The 13,864-nt window shown below is 33.6% G+C and overlaps 1 protein-coding gene and 1 long non-coding RNA gene across 3 annotated transcripts in view; both read left to right on the top strand.

Moving 5' to 3' along the window:
- LOC105320954 (cyclic nucleotide-binding domain-containing protein 2) overlaps positions 1-13,864 on the top strand; it is a 43,940-nt gene that overhangs the window by 3,460 nt on the left and 26,616 nt on the right. The gene's annotated exons all lie outside the window — the stretch shown is intronic.
- LOC136273075 (uncharacterized) lies at positions 176-3,505 on the top strand. Its single transcript, XR_010711248.1, has 2 exons — positions 176-928; positions 3,209-3,505. It is a non-coding gene; the product is annotated as an uncharacterized lncRNA (long non-coding RNA).

Here is a 13,864-nt window from a genome sequence, read left to right on the forward strand (position 1 = left end):
GGTAACATTTTATAATTTTGCTGGCATGAAAATTTTGGTAATTTCTTTGTTAGTTTTTGAGCTATTTGTCGCCAAAGTTTAAGATTTTTTCGGGGCTGAAATTTTGTTGCTTTTTGTATTATAACCTTTAAACTAAAAATATTTTGTTAATACATATAGAACAAAAGTTGTTTAGAATAACGAGAGCTTTCATTTAAAATTATGAAAAAAGGGCTGGCCCCTATAATTAGGGGTCAGCAGCTCATACACGTATTTTTCTGATAGCAAAAATCGTTATCATTTTATGAAAAAAAATTAATTTAGTTATTGTTAATATATTAAATAATGTCATTTGGTATCAAATTAAACAAGTTTTGTCCTATATTTTTTTTCAAATTTCATAAAACAAATATGTGAGAATCGTACATGAACGAGTTAATATGTCTACATAGACACACAAGCGAACAAATGCCACATTAAGGCCTAGGCATTTACTGCATTACGTTGTGTTGCGTCTTAGATAAATTGTTGTGATTCAATTTCATTTTTTTCATCTATATCATTTATGAATTCAATGAACACACATTATTTAAACGTTCTATGTGCAACTATTTGTCGGGGCGCCCCTGTTTGTGACCCCCACACGCGCGCGCCGAATGTAAACAGTAACGAACGGCATTGTAGAAAAGAGAGAGCCATAATGCAGAAGAGAAGTTGTGTATTCTTTCGGTGTACACATGCATTTTCAATTTGCTGTGAAACATATGAACATGCACAGGGAACAATACTACATATTTGTTAAGGAGGATATTTTTCTCGTGTGAATCGTTTACGAGGAAATTCTGACAGCCACACTTCTGTCGACGATCAGCCGTTGATAAGCTACGAGTAATAAAGGAGAAAAGATGGACATTAAAGTGTGTGATTTATGTGGATGTTACTGAAGAAGGTGAGGCTTTTATTCCTTTTAAAGTTTCTTGTTAACTGGTTAAAATTTAGTATATAGTATAGATGTTCATGTAAGTACGTGCACACTGTTAGATGTTTTTGTTATGGTGTGGGTGTTTGTTTACTAACGTGTAATTTTTACATGTTTCATGGGTGTTTAGACTCGCTCGAGGTTCATGGGGGACTGGAAAGGGTAACTGAATTTATCTATTTAAAAAAATAACAGATTGTGAATTTTCAACTCAAAATTCAAAGCAGGGTCTAATTAGAAACATATCATATATTCTTGTGCAGAGGACTCCAAATGTAGTCATGAATACCCTGTAGACATAACTTCAAGTAAATAAAATTGTATACTTCAGACTTCAGAGTTAAAACATGACTTTAATATCTTTATGATGCCGATCATTGTATCATTAAAGAGGTATAGCAGACCAACGGGTACCCAGTACATGTACTTGTACATGTAGGTTACAAGTTAGAACTATGCCTACCATTCTACCAGTTCACATAATTTTTCTTGTTTAGCAGTTATGATGTGTACTTGAATTGTCCTTGTTTATGTTTTAAATGTAATTTTTTATTCTCTTTTTTTAATCTGACTACTGGCAGTACTGGCGTGTGAGCAGTTCTCGCCGAGGACCATTTCTCGCTGGTGCACTGTTACATCATATTTTCGTATATAATTTTATGTGTTGATAAAATGACGTAACAATGCACTGGTGAGAAATGGTACTCGGCGAGAACTGATCGCACGCCAATATTGATTAATTACAGACAAAAACTGAAGGTTGCGAGTGTTATTTTTAATTGAACAACATTGTTTAAAATAATTCTTTATATATGTGACGATCAGACCGGTTTGAATACCAGTGCCAGATAGCTCAGTTGGTAGAGCACCTGACTAGAGATTCAGGGGGCCCAGGTTCAAATCCCTTCATTATTTCCTCATCCTGTTACAATATTGGTGTTGTTACCAACCCCTGGAACTAACACATTATTTCCTCATCCTGTTACAATATTGGTGTTGTGACCAACCCCTGGAACTAACAGGTTAACTCGATCCTGCCAGGGATGATCTTTGAGGGTGAAGATCATTTAAGGGGGAGGAATGTGACGGTCAGACTGGTTTGAATACCGGTGCCAGATACATGTAGCTCAGTTGGTAGAGCACTTGACTAGAGATTCAGAGGGCCAGGTTCGAATCCCACTTTGTTCCGTCGTTATTTCTCCCATCTTTTACATATACATGTATATCAGATATATGACAGATGATTAAGGTCATCACATGTTTTGCAAGATGCAATAAGTGTTAAAAACCTTTACTTTACAACAGAATACATTTAAGTGAATATTTATGTTTCTTGTTATTATTTGGTGTGGTTTTCATGACAGTGTCGCATAAACAATTTACCCGCTCCTAAAACACAAACTTTCTTTTTGTGGATTCAGCTAACCGCTGATTGGCTGCTGTTGCAGCAGACAAATAAGATATGCAAGCACAAAACACAATGAACTTATCAGAGAATGAGTTGAGTTTATTTAAACTGTTGGAATTTGGGTATTTTTTTTTAAAATGTATACTTGTGACAAAACATATATGTGGTACATACAGCTGTAGCTTTATGAAGAAAATTTTGGTTAGACCATATATACCTATCATGCAAGTAAATATATTTACAAAAAACTTGCAATTTATGGCGCACGAAATATACGCTAGTTTTATAAAGATTGACATACATGTAATGTACCACATTCTTCATTAAGTTTACTCATACATGTTTTATGCTTATTACACGTAGTATTGTTTTTAAAACATGTAATTTATAAGAAAATAAACAAAAACCCTCGCTAAATTTATTTGCAAACAAAAAATACACAGTAGAATTGATAAAAAATGGTATATCAGAAGCTAATACCAGTACATGTACTTTGACGCTGTTCGGTGGGTAATATTCGTTTGTAATTTACGAATTGAAATATTGACTGTTGCACTACAAGTATGGTAATAAACTCTCTCTCTCTCAAACTCTCTCTCTTTCTCAATTTGATAAGTGTTTATACCTATGAAAATTTTTTAATATTATATTATGACTTGATATGCAAATTTTTGATCTTGTACTGCCTAAATGTTATGTCATGTATTGGGATATGTCATACTTATTACACTGCATGGTCAGTGTATTTTTTACAGAAATACTATGCATATGTTAATGTAAACACAGCTATTACTAATACATGTATGTAAACACAGCTAATTATTTTTTTTTATTAATTTCAGCTCAAAACAGACTCTTGTTACCACATGGCTTTTACCGGTACCTGTTGATTCTTGTGGGTCAGCTCCTAAGATTAACCTGTCACCTCTATCCACATGCATATTCCTTGTGTTCCACAGACTATTTACTGGTAATTCAAATTAAATCCGATAATGCATGAACAATAATGGAACTTGAAGAAAGCATCATGCCATGTTGTGGTTTGTGTTTGATAAGAAATTATGAAAACAAAATTAAGGCTGTTTAAAGAAATTCATAATTGCTGTGAAAATTTGTTTTTCAATAAAAGTATACAATTATGTTTCCTTTATTTTTTATTTCATAAAGATATTTAGATGTGTCTACATAATTGAACCCCCCCCCCCCCCCTCTATTTAATTGTCTGCATTAAGATTACATGTAGGATATGTAAATGTACATTTGACTTTGAAATAACATCTGCTATGATAATTACTTTTGAAATGAACAAGAAACAACCTATTTCTACCTTTCTAAGGTATATATGCATAAAAAAGTAGAAAAACATGTCAAATTTTAACATTTTTCATTGAAATCAACTCTGTCTCCAGCTACCTGGGTGTGTTTGAATTTAATTCTAATTTAAGGCAGATGTCTAACTTGTAGGTTGTAACTTACTGTTTTAGCATGGTTAGAAGAAGACTAGAAATCAGAATAGATTAGATATTCACTAAATATGATTGTTAGCTTACTTTTTTCATGAAAACAAGAAATCACAAGCAGGACAGCTGTCTATTTGTTAATTAAAATGGTACAAATCATACAATAAACAAATAAAGATCACATTTTAGAATCATTGATGATTGTTTTCAAATATGTGTGAGAAATGACTCAAGGAAATTGCCACATGTTTCATAAAATTAGGTAAAACATTTCAAACCATGACTTTTTATGAAAATCAAAAGATTGGGGGGTGGGGGGTATACATGTAAGGGTATTTCTAAGTGATGTGAAGCTTTTATCATGATTATATCATGTAGGCATATGTTGTATTGAATAAGGTTTCTTTTTAAAGGTGGTTGAACAAAAGTTGACCTCTAAAAGGTCAGATAAAGATGTTTTACTATGGAGAACCCTGTAAATCTGTGTTTACTAAAGGAAATTGAAAATGGTGGGTTCACTTAAATGGCCATATTTTATTAAACCTCAATGGAATTGGCAATATGTGGTATTCTTTTTCTCAGAATTGCATTAGCTTTCTTATTCTAAGACAAACTGTCTTTTCATAAAAATGTTAGTGTACTAAGTTAAAGATACAAGGAACAGTTTCGGATAAAGTACCGTCAATATTTTTGTAAAATTGAGAGTGACTGTACTTGAAGGTTTATCATTGTTGCGTAGATTCATGAAATGAATTTTAATGATTACCAATAGTTAGAGGGATGTCTCTTGTTGGAATTGGTAAGCAATATTAAGGCCCCTAATTTTAAGTACATGAGAAGCAGAAATAAATTGTGAAACTTGCGGCTATGACAGATATGTTGACTTTACAGTGAAATTGAAGGTTACAAACGGGAGGTTATATAACATGAAATGTAGGTGGATGGGATATTATATGCCTATTTAGTATTTACTGGGTATGAGGACAATAGCAAGTTTATTGTCCCCCAAGACAGCAAATATTTAATGTGGCAAAGCCAAGGGAAATAGTAGCTGTTGAATGGGACAATAAACTTGCTATTGTCCGAATAGTCAGTTAATTGGTATTTCATTATACAGAAGAAAACTTAATTTGTCAGCGATGCAGAATTTCTTGATGATAAACAAATTAGAGTTAAATCAAACTTTGTATTTAATGCGGCGATCTTATTAGGTCAGAGGTGTTCCGAGTTTAAGGTAATATGGGACACTTCCATGTTGTGACGTAATGTTTATCGAAATAAACAATAAAATAAAGTGTAATTATATAAGTACATGTAGTTTCTTCGCAAAAATGGTCACCTAACTCCTTAGCACAGTGGGTTAGAGGGTTTACTAGGAACCTGTAAGTCATGAGTTCGAATCCCGCTGGGGTTTTTACAATTTTTACCTTTTCAAATATTTTTAAAAGCTACTTTTTGGTTAAATATTGTAAAATTTGAAAATTCTAAACCGGTGAAAAGTTTTCAATTATATAGTACCTTAATCCACATTAATATCGACAGATGTCCCATACAACCTTAAAAAGGAGGGTAATCAAATTCTGCTAATGAATGGTTTTGATGACTATTCACCATGGGCAGATAGCATGGATACTATTTTAGATAAAAAGGCATGTTTATGCGGGCGCCTTCTAGTGATCAATTTGTCGGTCTGTCCATCCGAGATGGCTTGACAGGAGCATAGCTTCTCTCCCCTTGGCCCAATCTGGCTCATACCTCATCCACAGGGTTCCTTTGGTTGAAGGATGTGCAGTGACCTTGAACCATGTTTTTAGGTATAAGGTTAAGGTCATAGCAGAATTATATATATATAAAATCCTTGTCTGGGGCATATCTTTTTTCCCTTTGGTCCAATCTGGCTAATACTCACAGAGTGTCTCTATGGTTAAACGATGTGCAGTGACCTTGCATGAAATTTCTAGGTAACGGGTGAAGATCATATCGGATCATGCAAAAATCCTTTTTTGAGAGCATTTATAATTTCTACTAACCCCTATTTGGCTCAGACTTCACATAAGCAGAGCTTTTGAGTAAAGGGTGAAAGGGTGTGTAGTGACCTTGAACCTATTTTCAGTGAAAAGAAACTGTGAAGGTCATATCAGAATTATATTTTTAAAAATCCTTGTCCGGAGTATATCTTCTCTCCCTTTGCTCCATTCAGCCTCATACTTTACCCACATGATGCCTTTGTTCAAAATATATGCAATGACCTCGAATGATATTTGTAGATGAAGAGTCAAGGTCATATCAGATCACACAAAAATCCATATTTTAAGAGCATAGATATACTCTCCTTTTAGCCCCTATTTGGCTAATATTTTACCTTTACAGAGTTTATTGGTTAATGGCGTGCAGTGAAGTTGAACCAAGTCTGTCAATGTGAAGGTCATAGCAGATCTTTTTAAAATTAGGTTTAAATAGTAGATTATTTTCCAAATATGCTTAATCTTGGTCAGATTGAACAAAAATGCATGTATGTTAGGGGGAATGAAATTGAATTAAAAGTTCTATGCCAGCTGGAAAAATTTCAAGTTATAGATCAAGGTCAAAGCAGAATTCTCTGAAATAACATAAGCGGGGCCCTTTGAAATGTTCACCATTTCAATGTTGTCTGGTTCATAGTAATTTTACATAGAAAATATTCACAGAAGTACAGTAAAGTAAACTTAACATCGATAAGTTTCTGACAATTAATGACGTAACGAGCACACAGTACGAAAGGTCAACCTTTTGAAAAGGAGTGAAGAGGAAAAGTTGCTCAGAATTATGTTTTAAAAAAAATTGATTTTTTACATTAATTTTAATTTTGCATTCTGGGTTAAGAAAAAAGATGTTAGTTCAAGGTAAAGTAAACTTGTAGCTAAAATGAAGTCAAATTTGTTAAGTCGTACTTAAACACATTGGGTTTTTTTTGTTAAGTTGTTCTTGAAATGGTTAAGGGTTTTTGGTTAAGTCGTACTTAAAAACATTCGGATCATGTTAAGTTGTACCAAGAATCATTCGATTTTTTTTTATCTTTTTGTACTTAGGTTTCTTTGTTACTAGATTAAGAACTCTGCTTCTTAGACGTACTTCTAGCGTTGCTTTCGACATTAGCGGAAAACCCACTCGTTGCTTTGCAACGAGCTTTGCTCTAGTTATTATTATTATTATTTTTTTTGTCCGTTTTTTGTCCGCAAGATTTCTCAGAGATGGCTGGATGGATTTTCTTGAAATTTTCAGGACTGACAGAAAATTATAATATCTCCAGGCGTTTTTTTCATTTTTTCAAAATTCACTTCCTGTCGTCCGTTTCCTGTCCCGCGACAAAAAGCTATGGACAATGAGATCTCAGAAAAGATAAAGACTTGAACATCCAAACTTTGAGGGATGATAGACCTATAGTTGTAGATGTGTTTAAACTATTTTGTTTTGTTCGTCGTAACTTCCGGTCGTCACCGGAAGCTCTTCAAAAATTATGCTTTTACGCATTTAATATATTTCTCGGAGAATTGAAATATAAGTATAAATGCTTACATATGTCATCTATCCGATGATTAATAAACATAAAAATTCTACTTCCGGTGAGATATCTCAAATATCTCATGAAGCCTTTTTTAAAGTAAATGTTTGAACCCCGAGATCTCAGAAACTGTAAGTGATCAAAACACGAAACTTACAGGGATGATAGACATTTGATAGAAGATGTGTTTAACCGTTTTTATTTGGTTGACCGTCACTTCCGGTCCACACAGGAAGAGTTCAAACAAATCAAGTTTTTTAAAAGTTTAACTCGATTTTTCAGAGATGCATGGATGGATTTTCTTGAAATTTATAGGACTGATAGAGAACGAAAATATCTCTAGGCATTTTTTTCATTTTTTCAAAATTCCCTTCCTGTCGTCCGTTTCCTGTCCCGCGATAAAAAGCTATGGACAATGAGATCTCAGAAATGATAAAGACTTGAACCTCCAAACTTTGAGGGATGATAGACCTATAGCTGTAGATGTGTTTTAACTATTTTGTTTTGTTCGTCGTAACTTCCGGTCGTCACCGGAAGCACTTCAAAAATTATGTTTTTACGCATTTTATTTGTTTAACACTGAAATGATATAAAGGTATAAACGCTTTCATATGTCATCTATCCGATGATTAATAAACAAAAAAAATTACTTCCGGTGAGATATCTCAAATATCTCAGGTAGTCTTTTTAAAACAAATATTATGACAGCGAAGTCTCATAAACTGTAAGTGACCAAGACACAAAACTTACACGGATGATAAACATTTGATAGAAGATGTGTTTAACCGTTTTTATTTTGTCAACCGTCACTTCCGGTCCACACCGGAAGAGTTCAAACAATTCATGCTGTTTAAGAGATTTACTGCTTCTGTTTGACAAAGTAAGACAAATTGATAGTCAATTAAGTCCTGTTGTCTAATGGTTATGAAATACTGAGAGAAGCAATGTCTTATAGTTAAATTGATACATGTATATCAAAACGGAAAACCTTTTTGTTGCTTTTGCAACAAGAGTCTAGTTAAGGTCTTCCGTTTCCAACGGAAGACCTTATAGTGATTGTAATGTTTTTTATTATTATTATTATTTTTTTCCCCTTTTTTGTCCACAAGATTTCTCAGAGATGGATGGATAGATTTTCTTGAAATTTTCAGGACTGATAGAAAATGATAATATCTCTAGGCGTTTTTTTCATTTTGTCAAAATTCACTTCCTGTCGTCCGTTTCCTGTCCCGCGACAAAAAGCTATGGACAATGAGATCTCAGAAACCATAAAGACTTGAACCTCCAAACTTTGAGGGATGATAGACCTATTGCTGTAGATGTGTTTAAACTATTTTGTTTTGTTCGTCGTAACTTCCGGTCGTCACCGGAAGCACTTCAAAAATCATGTTTTTACGCATTTTATTTGTTTAACATAGAATTGAAATATAAGTATAAACGCTTTCATATGTCATCTATCTGATGATTAATAAACAAAAAAAAATTACTTCCGGTGAGATATCTCAAATATCTCAGGTAGTCTTTTTAAAACAAATATTATGACAGCAAAATCTCATGAAATGTAAGTGACCAAGACACGAAACTTACATGGATGATAGACATTTGATAGAAGATGTGTTTAACCGTTTTTATTTTGTGAACCATCACTTCCGGTCCACAACGTAGGAGTTCAAACAATCCAAGTTGTTTAAGAGATTTACTGTTTTTGTTTGACAAAGTAAGACAAATTCATAGTCAATAAAGTTCTGTTGTGCAATGGTTAACAAACACTAACTTTCATTTTCATCGAACACTTCCGTTTGTCCGTTTCCTGTCCCGAGACAAAAAACCTTGATTCTTAGAGATCTCAAAAACGGTGACGACTTGAACAATCAAACTTTGTGGGATGATAGACCTCTGTATGTACATGTGTTTACATTATTTTGTTTTGTTCGGCGTAACTTCCGGTCGTCGCCGGAAGCACTTCAAAAATTATGTTTTTACGCATTTTATTTGTTTAACACAGAATTGAAATATAAGTATAAACGCTTTCATATGTCATCTATCCGATGATTAATAAACAAAAAAAAATTGCTTCCGGTGAGATATCTCAAATATCTCAGGTACTCTTTTTAAAACAAATATTATGACAGCGAGATCTCATAAACTGTAAGTGACCAAGACACGAAACTTACATGGATGATAGACATTTGAAAGAAGATGTGTTTAACCGCTCTCATTTTGTGAACCGTCACTTCCGGTCCACACCGGAAGAGTTCAAACAATTCAAATTGGTAAAGAGTTTAACTGTTTTTGTTTGACAATGTAAGACAAATTGATAGCCAATTAAGTCCTGTTGTGTAATGGTTAAGAAATACTTACTTTCATTTTCATCGAACACTTCCGTTTGTCCGTTTCCTGTCCCGAGACAAAAAACCTTGATTCCTAGAGATCTCAAAAACGGTGACGACTTGATCAATTAAACTTTGTGGGATGATAGAAGTATGTATGTGCATGTGTTTACACTATATTGTAATGTTCGGCGTAACTTCCGGTCGTCACCGGAAGCACTTCAAAAATTTGGGTTTTTTCATATTTTATTCATTTTACATAAAATGAAAATATCAGTATATAATGTTACATATGTTATCTATATAATGTAAAATTAGCAAATAAATTTTACTTCCGGTGAGATATCTCAAGTATATCTGTGTAGCTTTCCTTTTTACAAATTTGATGTCCGCGAGATTTTTGTCACTGTAAGTGATTGAGACACGAAGCTCTCATGATTGATAGAAATTTGATTGGGGATGTGTTTAACGACTCTAATTTTGCCAACTGTCACTTCCGGTTCTTACTGGAAGGGTTCAAACAAATCATGTTTTTAACAAGTTTAACTGACTTTCTCAGGTGTTTCATCTAGCCTGATAAACAGTGATGTACGCTTAGCAAATGTACGAGAAATACCAGCTTTTGTTTTTATTAATCACTACTGTTTGTCTGTTTCCGGTCCCGAGACAAAAAATTTTGTTTCAAAGAGATCTTAGATTTGGCAGAGACGTGAACAACCAAACTTTGAGGAAAGATTAATTTATGATTGTACAAATGGTTAACATTTTTGTTTAGATCGGCGTTTCTTCCGGTCGTCACAGAAAGTACTTCAAAAATTGATTTCTTTTTCATTTTCGTTGTTTTACATGTAAGTAACGTCTGGATATATCATTCACAATAATTATCATATCTACTTTTTTTCTATGTGAGAGAAGCAATGTCTCACAGTTAAATTGATACATGTATATCAAAACGGAAGACCTTTTTGTTGCTTTTGCAACAAGTGTCTAGTTATTATTAAGGTCTTCCGTTACAACGGAAGACCTTCTAGTGATTGTAATGTTTTTTATTAAGGTCTTCCGTTTCCAACGGAAGACCTTATAGTGATTGTAATGTTTCTTATTATTATTATTATTTTTTTTTTTCCTTTTTTTGTCCACAAGATTTCTCAGAGATGGCGGGATGGATTTTCTTGAAATTTTCAGGACTGATAGAAAATGATAATATCTCTAGGCGTTTTTTTCATTTTTTCAAAATTCACATCCTGTCGTCCGTTTCCTGTCCCGCGACAAAAAGCTATGGACAATGAGAGCTCAGAAACGATTAAGACTTGAACCTCCAAACTTTGAGGGATGATAGACCTATAGTTGTAGATGTGTTTAAACTATTTTGTTTTGTTCGTCGTAACTTCCGGTCGTCACCGGAAGCACTTCAATAATAACTATTTTTTCGCATAAAATTCATTTTCGATAAAATAAATATATAAGTATAAATCTATGCATAGGTTATCTATGCGATGTTAACTCAACAAAAAATTTCGACTTCCGGTGAGATATCTCAAATATCTCAGGTAGCTTTTTTGAAACACATTTTGTACAAACGAGATCTCAGAAACTATAAGTGATCAAAGCACAAAACTTTCAGGGATGATAGACATTTGAATGAAGATGTGTTTAACCGGTTTCGTTTTGTCTTCCGTCACTTCCGGTCCACACAGGAAGAGTTCAAACAAATCGAGCTGTTTCTCAGTTTAACTTATTTCCATTGATATTTGTAGTGTGCTGGATGAGAAATGAAGTACAAAGGGCAAGTTTACAAGATATATTAAATACAATTTAGATTGAGCACTTCCGTTTGTCCGTTTCCTGTCCCGCGTTGAAAAAGCTTGTATCAACGAGATCTCAAAAACGGTAACGACTTGAACGATCAAACTTTGTGGGATGATAGACCCATAGCTGTAGATGTGTTCACACTATTTTGTTTTGTTCGTCGTAACTTCCGGTCGTCACCGGAAGCACTTCAAAAATAACTACTTTTTCGCATAAAATTCTTTTTCCATAAAATAAATATATAAGTATAAATCTATGCATAGATTGTCTATGCGATGTTAACTCAACAAAAAAATTCGACTTCCGGTGAGATATCTCAAATATCTCAGGTAGCTTTTTTGAAACACATTTTGTACAAACGAGATCTCAGAAACTATAAGCGATCAAAGCACAAAACTTTTATGGTTGATAGACATTTGATTGAAGATGTGTTTAACCGGTTTCGTTTTTTCTTCCGTCACTTCCGGTCCACACAGGAAGAGTTCAAACAAATCGAGCTGTTTATCAGTTTAACTGTTTTCCTTTGATATTTGTAGTGAAGTCGATGAACAATTAAGTAGAAAGGGCAAGTACAAAAAAATATTAAATACAATTTACATTGAGCACTTCCGTTTGTCCGTTTCCTGTCCCGAGACAAAAAACCTTGTTTCCTAGAGATTTCAAAAACGGTGACGACTTGAACAATCAAACTGTGTGGGATGATAGACCTATGTATGTACATGTGTTTACACTATTTTGTTTTGTTCGGCGTAGCTTCCGGTCGTCACCGGAAGCACTTCAAAAATTTGTTTTATTCATTTTACATAAAATGAAAATATCAGTATACAATCTTACATATGTCATCTATATAATTTTAAATTGGCAAATAAATTTTACTTCCGGTGAGATATCTCAAATATCTCTATGTAGCTTTTCTTTTTACAAATTTGATGTCCGCAATATTTTCGTCATTGTAAGTGATTGAGACACGAATCTTTCATAGATTGTTTGATAGAATTTTGATTGGGGATGTGTTTAACGGGTTTAATTTTGTCAACTGTCACTTCCGGTTCTTACCGGAAGGGTTCAAACAAATCCTGTTTTTAACAAGTTTAGCTGACTTTTTTGGAATTTCATCTAGCCTGATAAACAGTGATGTACATTAAGCAAATGTACGAGAAATACCAGCTTTTGTTTTTATTAATCACTTTCGTTCGTCCGTTTCGGTCCCGAGACAAAAAATATTGTTTCAAAGAGATCTTAGATTTGGCAGAGTCGTGAACAACCAAACTTTGAGGCAAGATTGACTTATGATTGTACAAATGGTTAACATTTTTGTTTAGATCGGCGTTACTTCTGGTCGTCACAGAAAGTACTTAAAAATTGATTTCTTTTTCATTCTCGTTGTTTTACATGTAAGTAACGTCTGGATATATCATTCACAATAATTATCATATCAACTTTTTTTGCATGTAAGAGAAGCAATGTCTTACAGTTAAATTGATACATGTATATCAAAACGGAAGACCTTTTTGTTGCTTTTGCAACAAGTGTCTAGTTAAGGTCTTCCGTTTCCAACGGAAGACCTTATAGTGATTGTAATGTTTCTTTTTAAGGTCTTCCGTTTCCAACGGAAGACCTTATAGTGATTGTAATGTTTCTTATTATTATTATTATTATTATTATTTTTTTCCCCGATTTTCTCAGAGATGACTGGATAGATTTTCTTGAAATTTTCAGGAATAATAGAGAATGATAAAGTGTAGGAATGATTTTTTCATTTTTTAAAAATTCATTTCCGGTCGTCCGTTTCCTGTCCCGCAATGAAAAAGCTTGTCACCTCGAGACCTCAAAGATGGTAAAGACTTGATCAACCAATTTTTGTAGGATGATAGACCTGTGTATGTAGATGTGTTTAAACACTTTTGTTTTGTTTGTCGTAACTTCCGGTCGTCACCGGAAGCACTTCAAAAATAGTTACTTTACGCATTAAATTCATTTTCCGTAAATTAAATAAATAAGTATAATTCTATGCATAACTTATCTATGCAATGTTAAATCAACAAAAAAATTCTACTTCCGGTGAGATATCTCAATTATCTCAGGAAGCCTTTTTAAAACACATTTTGTACCCGCGAGATCTCAGAAACTATAAGTGATCAAGACACGGAACTTTCGTGGATGATAGACATTTGATTGAAGATGTGTTTAACTGGTTTCATTTTGTCTTCCGTCACTTCCGGTACACACCGGAAGAGTTCAAACAAATCGAGCTGTTTATCAGTTTAACTGTTTTTCTTTGACATTTTTAGCTAGATAAATGAAATATAACGTACAAAAGGCAAGTATACAAGAAACGTTTAATACAATTTACATTGA

Source organism: Magallana gigas, chromosome 2 (assembly GCF_963853765.1).
Source record: "Magallana gigas chromosome 2, xbMagGiga1.1, whole genome shotgun sequence".
Lineage (NCBI taxonomy): Eukaryota > Metazoa > Mollusca > Bivalvia > Ostreida > Ostreidae > Magallana > Magallana gigas.